Below are 17519 nucleotides of genomic sequence, written 5' to 3'. Positions count from 1 at the left end.
ATTACTGGAAAAGGACCAGAAGCAATGAAAGAATCAATGTGGATCTGAGTCTCACATTTCAAGTACTTCATTCTTCCAAGTGTGCAATGCATACGCACCCATCAAGATCCTTCTTTATTAATTTTTCACCACCAATTTGATCAGATCTATAAAGAGAATAAACTTAATTAAGCTAAGTGTTTCTTTGACTTTAGTAGTAAAAATTCCTGATGGAATTCACAAACAGAAGGAAATATTTCATCATTCACCCATAATTAGGCATGGGAATTTGTTTCTGCTGAGAATTTGGCAGATTAACATTAAAATATCAGCAGCTTTAGGTAGTACTTGGGAAAATACATGTACTAGAAGTACATACGGTGTCAGAGAAAAATATGATAAATTATAGTAAAAGCTTAGAGATCAAAATATTTAGCGATGGAACATCCCTAAATATTAAGATTGATGTCAGGGAGGGCAGCCATTCACCATTCTCCAAGCACCCTATTAAGCTTGAAATGCACACATTAAGAACTCAATAAATATTATTTATTGATTGATACTACTGACAGAATATCTGGCTGAATGAACCATAGGCCTCACTCAGTTTGTCATTTTTTAGGTTAACTTCAAAAATTAGCAGGAGAAGGGCAGATTCCCCAGTGATTGAACCTGATCGCCTTCTATTTTGAAGGAAACGTGATTTAGGATCTGTAGAAATTTATATGATAAAATTCATTATCCTAAACATGTCATGATGTCCTAATTTTTGGCAACTCTGCCAATCCCCCTAGAACTACATACTGGAGCTCAACCTCTTCATTAAATAAGGAAAAATCAAGAATGCTTAGATTACAAATTACTGCTTCACACAATATTTCCATTACATAATTAACAAGCATTAAGGCTATTTTACACCCACACATCAAAGTCATTCTCCCTCTTCATCATCTCTATTTGTCTTACAGCTACATGTAAGACTAGACCAAGAGACCACAAGGATATACCTGAAGCCAAAAATCCGAAAGTCATATTTACAAGAGGAAAGAATATTGAAATATGTAGGAGAAAGTAAATATCATCTTTCTACTTTGCCACAGCCTGCTCTTTCCCTGTTCCTTCTTTCTTTCTTCCTCTCTTTCTCTGAATACATGTAAGCACATGTTTATGAATATATGTATGCAAATATGTATGTGTTTCTGAGGTTACACTTAGTTTTCAAGAATGGTCCATTAAAATCCTATTATGAGTGTGGCTGAAAGACCAACTCTGGACTCCCTTCCAATCTGGCTTCCTCCCATGGAAATGGACCTTACTAAGGTCTCCAATAACCTCTTTCTTGCCAAAGCCAATGGTGTCTTATTACTTGCTAACCCTCCTCAACCGCTCAGCTGCCTTTGACACCATAGACCAACCCCTTCTTCTGGAAACATTTTGCAAGCTTGTCTTCAATAATGCTGTCCACACCTGGTTCTCCTCCTCTCTCTCTGACTACTCCTTCTCAGACTCTTTTGCCAGCACGTCCATTGTTTTCCACCTGTTAACTGTGGGAGTCCCTCCAGGCTCAGCTCTGAGTCCCCTTCTATTCTCCCTGTATACCACTCACTTGAAGAATTCATATTCACATGGCTTCAGTGAACATCTCTAGGTGAATGATGTTCAAATATACCTCTCCAGTTCTTACCTCTCTCCTTCTCTGCAGTCTCACATTTCTTTCTGCCTTCAGGACATCTCTACTTGGATGTCCTGCTGATACTTCAAACTTATTTTTCGTGGTATTTAAGTGCTTATTATGTGCCAGACATTGTACAAAACACCAGATCATTTTTCTAAAACAAACGTTCAGTCAATATTTCCCCATTCCTTAGCATTAGGAGCAAGCTAATCTTGTTGTATACAGCCCATCTTCCATATGGGTCTCACAGTCTTGGTCCCCATTTTCAGATGAGGTAACTGAAGCACAGAGAGGTTAAGTGACTTTCCCAAGGTCACACAGCAGGCAAGTGGAGGAATCTGGATTAGAACCCAGGTTCTTCTGAGTTCCAGGTTCATGCTGTATTCACTAGGCCATGGTACTTTTCAAACATAATATGTCCAAAGGAGAACTTCGCATTTTTCCACCCAAAACCTGTCCTCGCTTTGCCTTTCTCATTGCAGTAGATAGCACCATTATCCCCTCAGTTTCCCCAAGCCTTTAACCTTGGCAATTATCTTCTACTCATTTCTCTCATTCAACCCATATATTTATTCTGTAGCTTCTGAACTAATTAAACTATATAAACTAACTGAAATTCACCCTTTTGTCTATATCGATGTACTATGTCTACTATGTCTTGTCTACTATGATCACCCAATGACTCATCTATCCCAACTTGACTGTTGCATCAACCTCGTTGCATCAACCTCCTTGTTGTTATTCTGCCTCCTGCTCCTTTCCACTCTAGCCCACTTCAATCCATGATGCTGCCCAGATCATTTTTCTAAAACAACGTTCAGTCAATATTTCCCCATTCCTTAAGAACCTCTTGTGGTTTCCTATCCAACTCTGCATCAAAAGGAAAATCATTAACATTGGCTATAAAGCAATCAATTAGTTTGACCCTTTCTTCTTTACTTCCTTGATTTCTTACTACAACTCAACCAGGCACACTTTGCTCCTCTAATGCCAACTAGCTCACTGTATCTTGATCTCATCTGCCTTGCTGCCGAACACTTGCCCATGTCCACCCTCAGGCCTGAAACTCCCTCCCACTTCATCTACGACAGATCACCACTGGCTCCACATTTTAAGACTTATTCTAAATAAAGCCTCATCTCTGATACTATCTCTTCTTCTGTGTCACCTATGTACGTGGATCTGTACCCTGTAATTTATGTACAAAGCTGTAATTTATATCTGTCTCTTCCTAGACTGTAAGCTTGTTATAGGCAGGGAATTTGCCTATTTATTGTTGAATTGGGAGATCAAGTACTTAGTACAGTGGTCTGCAAACAGTAAGCACTCAAAAAATATGATTGAATTGAATTAATCAAATGAATAAACTTTAAGCACTTGACATTCACCCCACCCTCAGGCCCCCAGCACCTCTGTACATATCTGTAATCCATTTAAAATTAATATAGTCTTTCCCTCCAAACTGTAAACTCCTTTAGAGCAGGGAACATGTTCACCATCTCTGTTGTATTCTACTCTCTCAAGCGTTTAGTACTGTGCTTTGCACACAGTATGCTCTCAATAAATACCATTGATTAAATGAGTGGCTATTTGGCTGATGTGACTTTGCATTTTTTGCAAATAAGAATAGCACCTTGCTGATCTAATGCATTCGACCAAGGATCTGTCCCTAGTTCTAAACTTGCCCTTTAGCATCTCAATCTTCATGAAGCCCTGAAGGAGAAGAGCAACACCTCTCCTACCCACTTAATTCCTTGAAAGTAACTTTTTACTGATTTAAGGCATCCCAGTCTCCCTCTATCTAGTAGGGCATATTAGGACCTGCATTTTGCAATGTACTTATGTTACTGAATAAAATTAAGATATACTCAACACTTGCTTTTCAAAAGCATGTATTCAATGAGAAAAATATTCTTGAGTTTTAATTAAATCCCTTGACTCTACATACAGAAAAATGTCCTTTTGATTTCAAAGTGGCTGTGATTAAAATAAATGGACCTTTTCCTGCAAGTCAACCTGATCTGCAGTAATTATTTAATAATATCTGGATGAAGCTTTTGTAGTGTCAACTTTCACATTTAACAGGGAAATTTGTCACATATTTTAAATTTATAATCTTGTTTTTTTCAAACACAGATTTGAGAATTAATGCAACTTAAAAAATAAGATGTAAAATCTAACTGAATATATCATTCTGGACTACAGTTCTATGAGTATGGGAATACTTCGATTTAAAAAAATGCAAAGCACTCAAACTTGATAAGAAGTCATTTTTCAGAAAAAGAGTTATAGAACTATATATGGTTTGTGAAAGTAGCGTGCCACTGGTCACATTTTCATTTAAAGTATATGGTTTTAACTTCTGGGTATTTTCTTGTCATCAACTTATTCCTTCCCTGTGGCCATTGCTAGTTTTATTGCTCTTACAGTTCCTTTGTTCTCTTTACCTTATTTTTTAAAGTGTTAAATGACTAGACATTACTAAAGCTTTCTTCTGGATTTATTTCCCAATTGATATCAAAATGTCATTTTGCAGTAGGAGGTATCTGTCCTCCTGTCCTTGAAGATGACTTAGAGTCCTTGAGCTACTCAGTGAAAAGACTGAGGCTCAAATTAGACATTGATCAGGCATTCCAAGAAGCAGAACTCTTTATCACACTTCTCCTACTCTACACAACCCCAGACAATGTGGGTATCTCAACCATTACTAGTTGGATTTCAGGGATTCTCTCCTTAACCAAGAATTGATTTGAGGGTAGATTTGTAATGACATAGGACCAGCTCTATTATCTCTTAGATATTTGCCTGGCATGACTACAAATTATATCATCTTGAAGGGTATATTTCCAATTGAATTCCCCAGCAGGTAATTTATCCCATGATTCTATATGGAATAAATTTAATATTCAGCATTAATATCACCCTATGACCTATAGACTGTGGAGATAAAACTCTCCATTACAGAGACACATAGCATGATATTTTACTGTGGCATTCACTTGTTGGACTCTGAGCCATGAGTAACATGAGCATCTTCCCCTCTATCCACAAATCCCTACCAATTATTTTGCCTGTATTTTGCATAATCATCCTTGCCCTTGTCTTTTTTTTTTTGTTTTACTACTTCACTTTTATTTTTAAGTCTATTGTCAGTCCTCTCTCCTGTCTTCATTCTTGGATTTTTTTAATGGTATTTGTAAATGCTTATTATGTGCCAGGCACCCTACTGACACCAGGCTAGATACAAGCTAATCTTGTTGGACCAAGTCCATGTCTCATATGAGGGTCACTGTCCCCATTTTACTGAGGTAACTGAGGTATGGAGAAGCTAAGTAACTTGTCCAAGGTCACACAGCAAAGTGGTGGAGCCTGGATTAGAACCCAAGTCCTTCTGATTTCCAGGCCCATGCTCTATTCTACTAGGTCATGCTGGTTCTCAATTAGGAGACGCTTGAAAACCAGAGACCATATCTGATCCTTGTAGTCTCTCCCAGCATGTAGTATAGTGCTTTGTGCAAAATAGGTGCTTAATGAAGGTTATTACCACTATACTACTCCCAGGAGCCTCCAGTAGTTGCCCATCTACCACCACCACAAACAGAAATTCCATAATATTGGCTTTAAAACACTCGATCACCTTGCCCCCTCCTATATTACCTCATTGGTATCTTTTTTACAACCAGCCTGCACACTTCACTTCATTTAATGCCAACCTTCTCTCTGTACCTCAATCTCATCTATCTCATCTCCTAACCCTTGTTCATGTTCTGTCTCTTCCCATTCATATCCAAATGATGGTCACTTTTCCCACCTTCAGAGCCTTAATAAAATTACATCTCTTTAAGAGGCTTTCCCTAATTAAGCCCTCATTACTCCCTCTCCCTCCTGTATTACCTACTACTCCACCTTCTGTCCCACAGTACTTTTGTTCCTATTCATAATTCATTTTACTATCAATTATTCAGTCATATTTACTGAGCACATACTATGTGCAGAACACTACAATAAGGGCTTGGGAGAGTAGAATATAACAGAGTTAGCAGACGTTCTCCGTCCATAATGAGTTTATATAATCTGTCTCCCCCTTCAGACTGAACTCCTTGTGGGCAGGGAACATTTCTACAAAAGCCATTATACTGTACTTTCCTAAATGCTTAGTAGAGTGCTCTGTGAACAGAAGTATTCACTTAATATGATTGATTGACCTAAATTAAATTTATGGGCAAAGATGTTAACTTAAAACTGAGAATAACAATAATGAGAGACAGCTGGTTAATTCTTTCTCCTACTCCTTTCTCTGACACTCAGCAGTGCAGATATCCCATCTAATGAGCTGAACTATCATGTACTTAAAGCTTTCTAAGTGTAAAAATATAGGCATTTTGTTTTGTTTTTCTTTTTGTGAACAGCACTTTCTTAAATTTTATTTTCTCTTTTCTTTGTAGAGTAATATATCTTTTGCTCTATCCAGAGGTGAATCTCATTCACATAAAACTACCATAATGGTAGAATCTGTGCAATTGTTAGCATTGCAAAACTTAGTTGCCACAACCATATTTAGTTTACTAATCGATCTCCAAAGAGCAATATTTCAATTTGCATACAACTAGGCTTAGTCTTGAATATAAAATGTTCAGGCATTTCCTATGGCTGGATGCTCACAAGGACAATCATTTACAAAATGTATTTATAAGAACTGAATTGCTTTCCCTCTATGATTTCAAATGCACTTAAAATTATATTGCTCATGCTATTCACACTCTGATAATTTTGAAGGCATAGTAACTATGTCGAAGTGAGTTCTGGATATATATACATATATACATATATGTATATATAATTACATATAGAGAGATATATATAGATATATATATATACACAGATGTGTTTGTATGTTTATATGTTTGTGCATATAGACACATATCTCTATAGGGGAAAGCACCAAAGTGGAGGATTCTGTGGAAGCTGTTCCCTACTTTTCTACTCAAGGAGCCACTATGAAAAAGTGCAAATCAATCAATCAATCATATTTATTTAGCACTTGCTGTATGCACAGCATTCTACTAGGCACTTGGAAGAAGACACTATAATGGAGTTACAACAGAGTTGGTAGCCACATTCTCTGCCCATGAGGAACTCAGTCTAGAGCAGGAGACAGACATTGCAATAAATTAGATATGGACCCACGTAATGTGAGGCTGAGGGTGGAGTGAATAAAGGGAGGAAATCCAAGGGCAAGGATGACACAGAAGGGAGAGGGCCTAGGGGAAATAAGGTTTTAGTCGGGAAAGGCCTCTTGGGCTGCAAACGAGCAGCACTTAAGAACTAAGAGTAATTATTGTTTGTTAAGCAGTTATTATTTCTACTGAACTAAACTCTAAGGTTAATGCAAGATAATCGAGTCAGACACAGTCCCTGCCCCACATGGGGCTAACAATCTAAGGGGGAAGGAGAACCAGTATAAAATCCCCATTTTACAGAAGAGGCATAGAGAAGATAAGTGCCTTGTACAAGGTCACATAGCAGACAGGGATTAAAAATCAGGCCTTCTGACTGTCAGACCCATGCTTTTTCCAAGAGGCAACATTGTTTCTCACCAAGTATGGAATAGACAGACAAGCACCTGGTAAAGGGGGCCCCAGGTCCAAGAAGGATCCCTCTCCATGATCCCTAGGAGACCCCAGCCATAGATGATGGAAGGGCAAAGAGGAAACATATGGATTGACCAATGAAAAATTAAAGACCAAAATGTGTTAAGGATGAATAATTGTACAAAATAATAATAATAATAATGGTATTTGTTAAGCTCTATGTTTCAGGCACCGTATTAAGAGCTGGGGTGGATACAATCAAATCAGGTTGGACACAGTCCTTGTCTGATATAGGGCTCAGAATTTCTATCCCCCTTTAACAGATGAGATAACTGAAGTACAGAGAAATTAAGTGAGTTGCCCCAGGTCACACAGCAGACAAGCGGCAGAGCAGGAATTAGAGCCCATGATCTTCTAACTCCCAGGCCCGTGTTCTATTCCCTATGCCATGCAGTGGGGACTTAATGAATGGTCTCCCTCAGGTACAGACCTGGGGCTCTCTCCTCCAAAGGAGGATCAATCAATCAATCAATGGTACTTATTGAATGCTTACTCTGCGTAGAGCACCGTGCTAAGCATTTGGGAGAGTACAATATTCCAGAGATGATAGACATGCACTCTTCTCACAAGGAGTTTACAGTCTAGAGAGTGAGTCCTTAACTATCTGGGGCATCCCTGTTAGCGAGGGTCAGGTGGGTCCCCTGGGTGCTGAACTGACCAGGTCTCCTTCCAAAGTGCCCACCAGACATCTGTGGTCAATCTCCAGTAAATGGTGCCCACTGATGACAAGTGGTGATTCCTGATGCATCCTGAGACTAGTGAGCATATCTGGGGCTTCTGAGAGCAGAAGAGAGGCAGACATGCTGAGAGGCTGTGCTCAGGCTGGCCCTGGCTATCGCTGAGACTGGATGCTTAAAATTGGGAAATAGGTTTGGTCATGAACTGGCTATTATTAAAGGGATTTAGGAAATTGGGCCAACCCTAATGGGCATAATCAGGGGGGATATCTCTTTTCCTCTGCTTGCATATATATGTACCTAGAAAGAGAGAGAGTGTAAAGTTGATGATACTGATCTGAGACATTATCAGTCAGTGTGCTTAGATGATAAAAATCAATGCATGTCTGACAGTGTCCAACTTCATAATGTGCAAGTGCAAGAAGAGATTATCTCTTATCACTCTTGCATTTTTTATCCAAATTCATTTTCTTAGTTTTTAGTGTCACAGCTTTTTTGAACATTCTGCTCTGTGATAGCACCACATTGCAAATTGTTGCAAACCAACCTGCTGGGCTCTTCAGCTGTTATCTATTCCTTATGCCACATTGTTTGAGGTTCTGCTTCAATAAAGTGTTCTTTAAAGTGTTTCTCAGATAAGAGCAAGACAAATAGATATCAGATGACTTGCAAGGCTTTACTTTGCCTCTTTAAAAGGCACATTTACCAACCAATCATATCCTGCCTGGAAGAACCAACAATAAGAAGGAGTGAGAGGAACAGATTGTAAACCAATATTTTACCCGAAAAATCTGAACACCAAAGGTTTTCCGGAAATCTTTTCACTTGTAGAAATCACAGATTAGCAAACCATGGATTTATCATGCACCTGAAACCAGCAGTGAATTCCAGCAGGAGGAGGAGTAGCCAGTAGGTGACAGAGCAGGGAGTAGAAGGTGTAGTTCTTGAGGTTCCTGGACTTCACTTGGTTCTCTCCTAGTCAACCTACAAATCTGTTTTCCTTTCTTACTGCTGCCCCAAACCACACAACCCAAATATCACACACTGTCAACCTTACTCCCATCCATCTTGTCTCCAGTCTTCACCTTGCTGTCAGTAGGCCCAAACTCACTGCAGATGATACTTCTCCACTGCTGCTATTTGCCAAGGGAATCTTAACTTATTTCACTCTCTCTGACTCAAAGGAAAAGGGGGAAGGAATAGAACAGTTCCTAGCCCCAAAAGAAAACAACAAAAGGGGTATGGCTTGCTAATCTATAACTCCTATGTCCATTGTCCATGATAGTGGTTTCAAACTTTTAACTTGCTTCACAACTTTAAATTTTCCCTTGCTTCTCTCCAGCCTTTTGTTCCTCCTTCCTCAGGAGAACTCCTGCTTCCTCTTAATTCTACCCCCTCCACCCATGCTTCCAACCTCACCAATTTCCACCTAATAAAATAATTACTCCTCTTTCTTATTTCCCTGACTGCCATTTTCCCACAGCTCACTTTTCCTATGTCTTCTTACCCTTGCCTTCAGATATGCCCAAACATCTCTTAACCTAACAAAACTCTCCTTTGACCCCACAACACCGTCAGGTGATTGCCCAATCTTGCTCGTATTATTTCTCTCCAAACTCAGCAAGTTGTCTACACCCATTGCCTTGACTTCCTCAGCATAAATTTTCTCTTTAACCCCCTAGAGTCTGACTTCTATCACCTTCAATCCATAGAAATAGCCCTTTAAGGTCACCAATGACCTCCTTGTTGCCAACTCCAATAGCCTCTATTCCATCCGCTCATTTGTATATATTTTTATTACCCTATTTATTTTTGTTAATAAGATGTACATCCCCTTGATTCTATATATTGCTATTGTTTTTGTCTGTCTCCCATGATTAGACTGTAAGCCCATCAATGGGCAGGGAATGTCTCTATCTGTTGCCAAATTGTACATTCCAAGCGCTTCATACAGTGCTCTGCACATAGTAAGTGCTCAATAAATACTATTGAATGAATGAATCCTTCTCACCTGTTCTGCTGCCTTTGACACTGTGGACCACTCCTCCCCCCTAGAAACATTATCCATCCTTGCCCTGACTTCTTACTGTCTCTCCTCTCTCCAGGCCATAATTCAGTATACTGCCCTGATCTTTTATTATGTTATTTGTATTTTTCAGGAAAAAAAACAGTCCTTATCTCCACTCCTTATAAACCGCCAATCCAGCAGAAACTCCTTTACATCAGCTTCATGGCAACAATTGACCATTTCCTTCCTGCCTTATCTCCTACTTCAAACCAATCTGCTCACTTCGCTCCTCTAAGGCTATCCTCACAGTCTTAATCCCCATTTTACAGATTAGGTAACTGAGACACAGGGAAGTTAAGTGACTTGCCCAAGATTACGCAGGAGACAAGTGGCAGAGCTAGGATTAAAACCCAGGTCCTTTGACTCCAGGCCTGTGCTTTTACCACTATGCCATGCTGCCTCCCAGACTTACTCTCTATATCTTGATCTCTGCCCTGACTACTGCATAAGCCTCCTTGCTGACTCCCTTCCTCTTGTTGATCCCCACTCCAGTCCATACTTCACTCCGCTGCCCATATCATTTATTTAAAAAACTATTTAGTCAATGTTTTCCCATTCCTCACAAACTTCCATTGGCTTCCCATCCACCTCCACATCAAACAGCAACTGCTTATGATGGGCTTTAAAGCACTCAATCACACTGTCCCCTCCTACCTCACATCAGTGATTTTCCACTACAACTCTGAATGCTCACATCACTTCTCTAATGACAACCTATTCGCTGTACAATCTCATGTACCCCCTACCTCTCCCTGACATCCTGCCTCTGGCCTGGAACTCCCTCCCTCTTCACATCCAACAGACAATCATTTTCCCCACTTTCAAAACCTTATTTAAATCACATCTTCTTCAAGAGGCCTTCCCCAGCTAAATTCTAATTTCCCCACTCCCACTCCCTTTCTGTGTTGCCCTTGCACTTGGATCTGCACCCTTCAGTCAAACCTCTCTCAGCTCCACAGCATGATGTACATATCCTTGAGCAAGTTGTCTACATCTGCTGCCTGAAATTCCTCTCCTCCAATTCTCTCCTTGACCACCACCAATCTGGCTTCCATTCCCTTCACTCCACAGAAACCACCCTCTTACTGGTCACCAGTGATCTCTCTTTCTTGCCAAATCCATTGGCCTTTACCCTATCCTAATCCTCCTTGACTTCTCAGGTGCCTTCAACACTGTTGACCACCCCCTTCTCCTGAAAATGTTCACCAACTTTGACTTCACTGACACTTTCCCCTCCTGGTTCTCCTCATCTCTCTGGCTGCTCGCTTTCAGTGTCCTTCAGAGAACAGTACTATTAACTGATTTAGGGCATGATGGAAATTAGTGAAGGGACTGGGGAAGCATTTGGGCATGAGTTTTAAGAAGGGCAGAGCAAGTAAGTACAAGTAGTCAGAGGGAAAGGAAGGATATTGTGGACAGTAAAAAAAAAAAGTACCTGGATGACAGTTGTTGGTGACAAAGAAGTTTTTGTTGATTGCTTGCCAGTGACAGCTAGTGCACAGATTCTGCTGACATATCACAGTTAAAATGAATGTCTTTGATTGAGAGACATTATTCACACAAACAAGCAGATGTTCCAAAACCTTACTGTTCACACAGATGTGGGAAGCAGCATGGCCTAGTGGATAGACCATGGGTCTGGGAGTCAGAAGGTCACAGATTCTAATCCCAGCTCTGCTATTTGTCTGCCGTGTGACCATGGGCAAGTCACAATTTCTCTGTGCCTCAGTTTCCTCATCTGTAAAATGGGGATTAAGACTGTGAGCCTTATGTGGGACAGGGACTATTTACAACCCAATTATCTTGTATCTACTCCAGCACATAGAACAGTGCTTGGCACTTAGTAATTTGCTAAACAAATAACATTGTTATTACATGAACGATAATAAATGTGCATCTATTCATCAGAAGACATTAGTTGGATGGTATATTGCTAAAGTCAAAGTCTGTTTGGGGAGACTGTGCTGAATGAGTGGCAATGAATGGCCAGATCTCCCTTGTCCAGATATAGACCACAAAGAAGCCAAAATCCTTCTAAGTATGAACATTTATTTGGAAACCCATATTGGCACAGGAATTTCTATAATGTCTTTATTTACAAAAAATTGAACTTCCTTTTTTTGTGGTTGGTAGTGATCTTTAGTACATATGGAATGTTTTATTTGATAAATTCAGCTTGTTATTGAATGACAGGAGGGCAGAATGTTCCAAATGTTCATTTGCCACAAGTATTAGAAGTTTTGAAAGACCAGAATGTGTGATCTACATACCTTGAGCATACAGACCTGAAAGGGTGGAAGTTGAGGAACTGGCATCAAAGCTATTTTGTTCAATGCCAGAACAACTGCCTCCCCAGCAAGAGCTCTTTCATGTTCATTATCCAATGTGAATAAAGGGATAATAATGATAATAATTACGGTATTTGTTAAGCACTTACTATGTGCCTAGCACTGTTCTAATTGCTGGGGTAGATACAAGATCATCAGGTTGTACCTCGTGGGGCTCACAGTTAATCCCCATTTTACAGATGAGGTAACTGAAGTACAAAGAAGTTAAGTGGCTTGCCCAAGTTCACACAGCAGACAAGTGGTGGAGCTGGGATTAGAACTCACGTCCTCTGACTCCCAAGCCCATGCTCTTTCCAGTAAGCCACGAGGGAAAGTGCTTTCTGAAACTGAAGAGAGTTAATAGAGATAAATGAAGCCCCAGAATCAGTAGCACATTTTTAAGCAATTAATTAATTATGATACTTCTTAAGTGCTTAATATGTGACAAGCACTATCTAAGCTCTGGGGTAGACAAAGGTTAATCAGGTGGGACAAAGTCCCAGACTCACATGTGACTCACAGTCTAAGTAGAAGGGAGTAGGATTGAATCCCCAAGTTACAAATGGGAAACTAAGGCACAGAGAAGTTAAGTGACTTGCCCAAGATCACACTGCAGATATACTGTGGGGTCAGGATTAAAACCCAGGTCCCCTAACTTCCAGGCCCATGATATTTCCACTAGGCCATGCTGCTTCTCAAATTAGAATATCACTACCAAACACCTCTTTCTTCTGCATATCATAACTAGTTATCAAGTGAATGATCCTTATTTTTGTCCATTTCCCATTAATATATTTTGATTACAACTCCTCTTTATAACTATCTACCAATTTCTTCCATTATATTTATCAATTTGCCTCTGGATGTAGAACACTGTACAAAGTTCTTGGGAGAGGAGAACAGTAAGAAAAAACATACCTGACCTCCAGTGGCTTACTGTCTAATTGTGGGGCAGGTGGACACAATTTACAATAGTGGAACAGGATGAAGAACAAGGTTACCCCTGGTATTAACATGAGAAATTATTTCTTGAGGAGTGGGTATTTATTATAGTTGAGTAAATAAGTGAAAATAAGAAGGTACACAATAGAGTATCTCTATTCTGGTATGGTTGGGAAGAGGTTGGGGGCAAGTGAGGACAAAGCACTAGTCCAGTGTTTTACACACAGTAAGTCCTAAGTAAATACGGTTGAATTAAGGAGTGAACTTATATGTTTTTAGTAGAGCAAAGGAAGTGTCAACAGGAAGCAGAAAGAATGGCAGCCTGGGGAATATCTTGCAAAAAATGACTAAACTCAATAAATCGAAGTGTTAAGGGTGTAAAGACATATATACATATACCAAGGATGAGGAGAGAAGAGTGTGAGGTAGAATAGCAGAAGGACAGCTGATACAAAAGATGGATATAATCTTATAATGGGAAGGAGCTTCTGTTAATACATATTATGGGTGGAAATGGATGTTGATTAGAAATGAAGAGCTATGAGCTAAATGTTTAGGAAGATGATCTAAACAGCAGTGTATGGGATAGACTGAATCAGGAAAGGCAGGAGGCTGGGAAATCAGTGAGGAGGCTGATGAACTTGACCCTTAGAGATGAGAGAGTGCAGATGTGCTGAGTAGGCGACTAGCAACATAATCAATTTCTCTGTATTGGTATTCAGTTAATTCAGGTATTTGCAAGACTGAGGCTCATTTGTCATTCCTAACCAGGGACTCAAGAATGGCAAGGGACTCCATCACTGTAAATTATAAAAGAACGAGGTATGACAAAAAACCTAACCCAGTATCCCAATCAGGAATTTGTCTTTTCCCTCATTCTGGCAAGAATTTTTGAATGATGGTTTTCAAGGCTGACAAAGTTGGTGTAATTTGATCAGAAAGGATTTCATGACCCACCCTATGAAATGTTTAAATAGAATCAATACAGTGAGGATGCATATGATGTAAGAGAAGAGGAATCCAGTCATTATATCGAATAGAGTGACCAAGCTTGTACAGGATGATTTCTTCTCTGATCTTCACCCTGATTATCGCTTATCTTTCTATTATTCTTTGATGCTTACAAATATCTCTGGATAATATTTGTTCCACTAATTTGATAGAAAATTAGTGAGTTTAGCAGATGATACATAAGACATAAGACAGAGGACAGTTCAAAAGGAAAAATAATAATGTAGATGATGGAATATAAAGATTTGTAATGGAAAGCATCTTAAATATCAATATGCATTTTTGATTCATGCTGTTATTCAGTATTTTAAGTTCTTTTTAAAGACTTACCATTAATTTGGAAAACAAAGATACTCTTACATTTTCAGAAATATGGATTTCAGAGGGTTCAAATCTATCACACCTTTAATACAATGTTTAATTAAAATTTCTTTAAACATTTTTTGCACTTCAGTCTTGATCTAGAATGTATATTTCCCAAAATGAGCAAAGAAGAAAAGAGATATTCTAAAGGTTAAGCAATCCTGTTTCTGATTAGTGTGAAATAGGGGATGATTTTGGAAACTGTTGAGAAGGGATAAAAGGAATTGTGTGCTTCAGGAGTGGACATCTCAGTCTGGATCTTGAGGTAGAAATAGTCCAAAAGTGACAAGCTCTACCCTTCATTATATACCTTATATTATTCCATCTCCTCAAACAGATCCTGGGCAAAGGGGTCAATAAAGCAGAAGTTCTGATTGACTTTTTAAAACTTATCCAGAGCTGCATTTTGAACTATATTATCACGAAAACCTTTTGCAGAAAAAATGTCACAGCCAGTTGGAATTTTAAATGCTACTTGTGATTTTATGGGATGGGCACAACACACCTACACACACACACACACACACACACACACACACACACAGAACAATGTCTCCATGGCTCCAAAGTGGTCCTGGCTGATGTTAAGATGCTGAGAAAAGATAAAGTTATCATAGGGTAGCTGTGTGGCTCCAACCAGCAATATTCACTCTGAGATGACCATGTCTTGTCATCACTATCTGCACTGGAAAGGTGCAAATTACTCATACTGTTTGGCTAGTATTGCCACATCCAAGGGATAAGACAAACCTAGGTTTGTCAGGTCCGGTTAGTGCACCAACCATTGCTGGAGTCCTCTTGAGCCTGAAGGTAAAATAGAGCTGAAGGTTTTCATTAAAATGCTATAGAACACAACAAATCCTATTGAAAGAAACATAGGATTTGCTCTCTTTCAGGGTGTTCCAAATCTCATGCTCTATATGTTGGTTGCTATGGTAGCCATCCTCTGCTTTACTGATCCTAAGCTCTCTAAACATCATAAATTGTAATGTGGATAGAACTATCTGAAGTTGACCAGTGAGCTTTCCAGTCATTTAAAAGTGAATAAACTACAATTTCCACTAGGTTTTTCTTTTAAAACTTTCACCTAATTGGGCTTTCCTATTGCTCCTACAAGATTCACCAAATAAGAATGAGACTTGATCAGTAATGGAAAACTATAAGGAAAAGCCTAACTTGATTACAGTAGACACAAAGTCATTCAGAGAAAAGGTTATGTCTCTCTCTCTCTCTCTTTTTTTTTTTGATTTATCTTTTCAGGGGACACCGGTGGTTCTTCCCTAGCAGCTTTTCATGAAAAAAAAAGCCAAAAAACAAAAAACCACCCCAGACAAACAAAAAAAAGGTTTGATTATGCTCCTCTACATAAAGAAATAGCTAATTTATTGATACTTCTGACTCTGACAGCAATAAAGTAATAAAGAATGCTGTGGAAATGCAATACAAATAGTGGACCACAGGGTTTGGATAAGACATATATAAGAATAAACTGAATTATTTAAGAAAAATCAGCTCTGTAACATATTCAATATTGTTGTTATTTTGTTGCTCATGTTGATACATTTTTAGACATAGTTACTTCCAGTTTATATTGACATACTGTCATCAATTATGTTTCACCATCTGTGGACATAATTAAGTTTAGCCTTAAATTTGATTTTACCAGACATCATTCACAAGTGACTCTTGTTTAGTAAACATACTGTGTGCTAAGAAGAAATAGAAAATCAGTTAGAATGAACTAAAAATCATTCTGTTAGTTCTAGGGATGCCAATTATAATGTTTTATTTAGACTATTTTTAAAGAACTAGTGAAGCAAATTTATCTCTCCATGGGAACTAGAACAAGTATGTTCTACTTAATCTCTTTTTTGTTTGTGGAAGCAGGGAGGGAAGAGAGGCAAGAACAAAAGTTTAGTATCTCTTTCTTTATTCCCTCAGTCAACATAAACTTCATCTGAGTCTCTCTGGGCAATGCTAGGATTGCCCAAAAGGTGTCCTAGTAGGAGAGGAAGGAGACCAGGTAGATAAACACCAGCCTCATTTTCATGAAAATCCTCTTTCCTTGACTGATCTGCATACAGAAGCCTGACTAGAAGATATAATTGGTATAATAGTGATAGGTGTAACTAGCAATAGTATGTATTAAGCACTACCATGTGCAAAGTAATATACTGGGCAGTGGGAATGTTCACAGCATTTGATTCTGGGAAATGGCAAGTCTAAAAGTTTTTTCTACATCGAGTTTCCAAACTTTATTTTTAGAAAGCTCTTTGTAGTTGAACACTGTCATATTTTGAAAGGTAAGTGACCAAGTTTAGACACGAAGTGGGATCACATTCCTTAATATTTCTGTCCATGGTAAAATGCATTGCCATTCATGATAATCCTATCCATGTCTATATTGTAAGTCTATTGTATCTTTCTACCTGTAATATGTTTTAATATGTTTCCTCTGATATACTGTAAGCTCCTTAAGAATACGGAACAAGTCTACTAACTCTAATGTACTTTTTCCTTCCTACCTAACCTGGTTAATTTCCTCTAACACCAACATACCCACTGTAACTCCATTTTGTCTATCTCGCAGCTGACTAGTTGCCACTTGCTCCTTCTGGCTTGAAACTCTCTTCCCCATCATATCTGACATACCAATACTCTCCACACCTTCAAAGGCATACTAAAACCCCATCTCTTCCAAGCAGCCTTCCTGACTAAGTCCTCATTTTGTCCTACTTGCTATCCCTTCTATGTCACCTATGTCCTTGGATTTATACACCCATTAAGTACTTCATATCCACCCCACCCTCATCCCCACAGTATTTA

The sequence above is a fragment of the Ornithorhynchus anatinus genome, chromosome 2 (assembly GCF_004115215.2).
Source record: "Ornithorhynchus anatinus isolate Pmale09 chromosome 2, mOrnAna1.pri.v4, whole genome shotgun sequence".
NCBI classification, from domain to species: domain Eukaryota; kingdom Metazoa; phylum Chordata; class Mammalia; order Monotremata; family Ornithorhynchidae; genus Ornithorhynchus; species Ornithorhynchus anatinus.
Note: the sequence above shows the minus strand (reverse complement) of the source record.